Consider the following 6,318-nt stretch of genomic DNA (forward strand, 5'->3'; position numbering starts at 1 on the left):
CGGAGCAGGGCGCCTGCGTGCTCCCGGCGCGCTCGCTCCCACTCGCCGCGCCGCGCCCGGGCCCGAGGAGGCCCCGCCGAGCGCCCGCTCCCCAGACGCCTTTTCCTGCGCCCGCGGCCCCCGCCTCCCACCTGGGAGGCTGCACCTCCAGCCGCCACCACCGCCGCGGGGACTGCAGCACGCCCTCCTCCCTCGGGGCTGCGCCGGCTAATTGCAAACCGGGTCTGTGCTGCCCCCTGCCGGCCCGAGCGCCCCCTGCTGCTGTAGGTGTGCTCACGTGTGTACACGTAGGTGAGCACACACGTGTTTCCGGCGCCCCGAGCCCCGGAGACGCCCGAGAGTCTCCCCTTGCCTCGTTAGCAAAACAGGGCTGCACGCCCTCCGAGAAGCCTTGACCCGGAGGCCAGAGAGAGTGTGGCCTTAACTGAAGGTCCTCGCGGGCTCTCATTTTCCCCTTCTGGAAAAGGAGAGGGGTGACTAGGTAATCTACCAGGTCCCTGCTACTTGATTAAGTTCCGTCAGTTTAAGATCTCAGAGCTGGAAGGGCCCTTTCAGCCTTTCCAGTCCAGTGGACTCATTCCAGATAGGGAAATGGAGCCCAGAGGGGAGTGGGAGGCCTTTTCCATCATACTACGCAGAAAAACCCCTTTCCGTAAGGACCTCGGGTCCAGCATTGAGGCAGGGGCCTGCATAAATAGCCGTAACTGAGAAGGCTAGTGAAGGTTGAAGAAGTTACTGGAAAGCAGAGTAGAACTGAGGCCCGAGAATGAATATACAGGACACACTGAGAATATTGGAGGCAGAGGGAAGTGTTTATAAACAATGCCCCTCAAAAAGAAGTGGGTTGTCCTTTATTGCGAGTAAGGAATGTGGAAGAGGAGAGGGTGAGGGGAGATCAGGCCTCTTGGGACAGATAACACTCCTTTGTGCCTGACACTGTGCTAAGCCCTTTTCTTTCCTCATCTTACTTAATCCTCACAACAGCCTGGTTCAAGAGATGTTCTTATCCCCATTGCACAGAGGAGGAAATTGAAGCTTAGAGATTCAAGAGACTTGCCCTAGATTCCACGGTTAATACGCTCATTTGCTGGGCTTCAAAGCTGTTGCTCCTAACGGCTACCTCTGCTGCCAGGCTGCGGCATGTGGCACGATTGGCAAGAAGGTTTCATCCAGAGACCTGGATGAAGGCAGTGGCCACAGCCAAAGGGACAGGGAGAGAGGGAAGGATGAATTGGGGAGGCATTCCAAAATAGACATTTACTGAGGATCGGGCGCTGTCTTGGCTGATTTCATGGGTGATGTTTTCGTTAAGCCTCGCTCCAGCTCTTCCAGGTAGTTCTGTTTATCCCCATTGACTTAGGTGGAGTTGGAGGCCTCGAGGAGTAATATCCTTGCCCCAGGTCTCAGAGCTCCTGAATGGCAGCAGCCAACGCTTGTTGCCTAGTGTCCACTTTATAACTCTACAGGGGTCTACTGTGTGACAGTGCACAGTGAGGGGTCATCTGCCATCAGCCTTCAGACACCCACTCTGCTCCCCTCCCCCAAGGCTATGCTTCATAGAATACCGTCAGCAAGTTGGTGTTCAAAGGTAGCCCAGTCTGCTCACTGGTTTCTAAGGATAGCCCACTTCCTACTATATGGTCCAGCAGGGCTATGCCAGACTGAATAATGGCCCCCCAGAGAGCCACATCCCAACCCCCAGGACCTGTGAATATGTTACTTTACATGGTAAAAGGGACTTTGCAGATGTGATTAAGTTACAGAGTTTGAGACGGGGAGATTATCCTGGATTATCTGCATGGGTCCAGTATAATCACGAGGGTCCCTATAAGAGGGAGGCAGGAGGGTCAGAGTCAAAGAAGGTGATGTGACGATGGCAGCAGAAGTCAAAGTGATGTGTCCAGGAGCCAAGGAATTCGGGCAGCTGCTAGAAGCTGGAAAAGGTAAGGAACAGATTATGCCTTAGATATTCCAGAAAGAATGCAGTCTTTGATTTTTGCCTTTAAAATCCATCTTGGACTTCTGACCTCCTGAATTGTAAAATAATACATCTGTGGTGTTTTTTTACTTTTTTTTTCCTTTTTCTCCCCAAAGCCCCGTGGTACATAGTTGTAGATTCTTAGTTGTGGGTCCTTCTAGTTGTGGCATGTGGGATGCCGCCTCAGTGTGGCTTGATGAGCGGTGCCATGTCCGCGCCCAGGATTCGAACCGGCAAAACCCTGGGCCACCACAGCGGAGCGCATGAACTTAACCACTCGGCCACAGGGCTGGCCCTAACATCTGTGTTGTTTTAAGCCACTGAGTTTGTGGTAGTTTATTCCAACAGCAATAGGAAGCTACTACATGTACAATGTTAAGTAATATTAGCTTGGTGCATTACAGTTTTCATATCCTCTTGGTACTCTCATGGTGCCACCCCTCTCGTAGTAGGCATCATTCTGGTTTGTGATTATCCACTATCATTCTCTCCTACGAGATGCTAGGCTCCATGAGGACAGGACTTTTTCTTATTCATCATTCTATCCCCACCCAGGACCTAACCTCCTGTCTGGTAAGTAGCAGGTGTTCCATAAATGCTTGTTGAATGAATGCAGGATCTCAGTTCATCTTCATAAGGGCCCTGTGGGGTAGGTATTGTCACTGCCCTTTAGAGATGGGAAAAATGAAGGTTGGAGTGGAGCCGGGACTCACACTCATGTCTCCTGACTTCAGATCCCATGAGCTACTGACAATACCGTGTCATCGAGAATTCCATGGGGACTCCAGATGGCTTTAGTTTTACCTGTACCCCCTCTATGCCAGGCACTGTCACCTAGTGGAGCTCCTTCAGTCCTCATCATAATAGTGATTTCAGCACATTTTTTCCACCACACAGAGGAGAAACACAGGCTGAGGCCTTCCTTTGATGAAATTTCATGTCACTCAAGTTTCAACCTCAGAACTTCAGCATTTGAGGAGCAAGCTGGCATTTTGTCTGCTCACAGTGTTACGTATTTCAATGACTGCTCCTTCTCATCTTTGCCTTTCAGGCCTAAAAGTCCTTATCCTTGTTATCTGAGCTCTAAAACCAGCCCTTCGAAAAATTCTAATTGCCCATTCTCGAACCTCCTCTATTGCCACATAGGAATGAGCCAGAACTGGCCATGTATCCTGTTTGTCAATACAGCGCTCTTTTATGAACCCCCAGCATGTCACCTGCATTTCTGCCTAGAACCATCTTGGGCTGATGTTCTCAAGAAGCAGTCTACGTTGAATTCCAGGTCCTTCTCTTGGTCATAGACAGCACCTTGACTTCCTCAGTCTCATGGGCATCATTTGGAATTTGATCCCCAGAGTCACCTTTTTGCCTTCTCCTCGTTAAGGCTCACTGCCACTCTTTGCCCACCCCCTCAGGTTCATGAGAACTTCCCATGATCCTCCCCATCACCGCTCAGGAGTTTTGTGTCATCGGCAAACCTCGGAGAGCTCCTGATGCCCTCTCTTCCTCCAGAGTGGTTTTACACATTAATTAAACAGCCCTTAGCCTTGTCTCTGAGGAACTCCTCTCAGAAATGTGCCGTTTATTCCCATCCTTTTTTCCTGGCTCATTTCCTAGACTCAATAAAATTGTGCCCTCATTCCATCAGACTCTCCCCCCACCATAGAACAAGATTACGTTTTAATGTGTGTTCCTATTTACTCCCTTGTAAATTTTTCTTTCTATAAACATTTATTGAGATCTTACTATGTACCAGAAAGCTTTCCCTGCCGTTCCAACTGTTTAATAAATGTTGGCTCAATCTTTCTGCTATCGTTTCCCAAGAATAATAGCCATCATTAATTAAAGACTGTGTGGAAGGCAGCTGTGGTTTCTGCCAGCCTAGCATCCATTCTCCTGTTTGGGTTACTTTGCAAAACTACTTCACCCCCACTCAGAGGCCTAGAGGTCTTGGTGAAGTTGACCCCACCCCCTGCCTCTGTTGGCCCATGATCAGGCCTGGCCAATCAGAGCATTGCATTTCCCAGAGACCTGTTACCCACTCAGGAATGGAAACTCTTGCTGAAATTATTGGGAGAGGAAATTTTTTTCCCCTGGGTTTCATGAAGCAGCAGTGTGTAAGCCTGGAACTTTTCGTTGTGGCCCCACCTTAACACCACATGGAGAAAGCCTGAGGATGACACCAATACAAAGAGAAGCAGAGCCAAGAGATGGAGAGCCAAGAGATTAGATTTCTGATGACAACTTGATTTTGACTACCTAGATCCAGCCATGCCTGAAGTTAGCATACCACCTGGAATTTACAATTAAAGGAGTGAGTCAGATTAGAATGAAGTTTTTCCAGGTTTTGGATCTTTCCTTTGTTTCCTCTGTTCTCTTTCCTGAGCCTAGGACAGAAGCATTTTGAATAGGCACTCACTTTGTTCATTCTTTAAAGGACTCATCTCCAAGCAAATAATTAGCCAGACTATGCTCATTACCGAATGGTACAGAAATAATTGGAGAGTTAATACATCATCTTAGCTTTTAGATCCAAAAGTGGCAATGATGAAAGGACTTTTTGGTGACTACAACTGAGTCCCAAATTGATATTTTTAGCTAATCCTTTCCCTCTGCTCCAGATTATATTTCTGACTTCCTCCTCAACATCTAATTCCTGATCTCAATTCCAAACATCTACTATCCAGCCCTCTGTATAGACTCAAGAGATCAATATCTGGAGAGAAACAGGAGTGTCCCCCACCTCCCTAATGCCAGTCCTAGCACCGGGTGCCTATCTGAGGATCCCACTTTGGGAAAACACACTGGGCTCTGATGAGATAACCCTTATATTCATGCTGGAGATGCACACAGAGAGTGGGAGGGGGGCATTTTTATAGTGCCTACCTCCCCTACTGCCTCCCTGCCTGCACCTCCAGTGTGACTCACGCTTGGGTTGGCCATGCCGAGTCCCCTCTTACTGGTCATCCCTGGTGAGCTTGCCTGTCTCTTACTCTCTCTCAGCCAACTGCTTACTTTTTCTTCTTTTCTATTCAATGGACTAAAATCAGTGCTGTCCAATGGAACTTTCTGCAATGATGGAAACAGTCTGTTCCTGCACTGTCCAGTATGGCAGCCACTAGCCACACATGACTGTTGAGCGCTTGCAAGGTAGCTAGTGCAACTAAGGCACTAAATGCTTAAATTTATTTCATTGTAATTTAAATTTAAGTAGCCACATAGGACTAATGGCCACCATATTGGACAATGCGAGAGTAGACATCGCCCCCACCCCGTCACCTACAGCTGGGTTCATCTCCCTAGCCTCTGCTCCACTCCTATTAAGAGAGTCTAACTCCAAGGAGTGACCCCTTTTGCTCTGTCCCAGACTGTTGACATCAACCCTTGCATGCCTGGCCAAGTCACAAGATGTGACAGCTCTGATCCTATTTGCCATCAAATCAAAAACCCATCTTCTGCCAAGTTGGTCAAAACCAAGGTAAATTGTTCTTTCGGGGAAAGCCCTTGGCAGCTTGGCTGGTGGTTGGGGTGGAATGTGCTTTTGAAATCCTGCCACGACTCAGAGCACACCGCGGAAGCAGCATTCCAAAGCAAGGGTCCCGTGAGTCACCTGGGTTAACGCTGCACCACCCAGGCAGGTACAGGAACCACAGACATGAAAGGAACCGTCTCTGTCACCTCCTCTGTTGTAGACTTCAAGCCCTGGTTCAAGCCAAGGAAAGAGTGAATTTGAAGAAAGGGAAGATAGTGGGTAGAGTCAGAAGGTTTAATAGGAATGAGGTCTCTAAGGGGCCTCTGAAGTGGGCAGCTGGGGAGGAGCTAGTGGCCCTGGTGACCTTGAGGAGAGTACAACAGTGGAAGCAGTGACTGGGTTATATGGGTTTAAGGGAAAACGGAGTCAAGGACGTAGAGATGGCAGATGCAGACCACTCATTTTAAAAGCTTAGCATCCCAGGGAGGCAGTGAGGCATCAGAGGAGGAATGTGGGACTCCTGCTGAATTCTGAGACTCAGTTTTGTCATCTGTAAAATGGGCGAGTACTACTAACCTCAAAGTTTGTTGTAACATTGGTGATATAACGAAACAGATAACTGATGCAAAAAAGGAAAGAAAAAAAAAAGCTTTATAAACTGCAAAATCCTGTACAAATATAAGGCTGGAAGGAGGAGGGACTGGATAGTAACGAGAAGGGGCAAGGGGACCAGTCAGAGTTTCTGGGGGCTATGGTTCTTATTTTAATACTGGGGAGGTCGATACATAAATTAGGAGAAACAAAGGTAAGCCTGTAGGGAGAGACCAAAGGGATGAGCGTGTATCAGAGAACAAACACATGGAAGGGG

Source organism: Equus quagga, chromosome 1, assembly GCF_021613505.1.
Source record: "Equus quagga isolate Etosha38 chromosome 1, UCLA_HA_Equagga_1.0, whole genome shotgun sequence".
NCBI classification, from domain to species: Eukaryota; Metazoa; Chordata; class Mammalia; order Perissodactyla; family Equidae; genus Equus; species Equus quagga.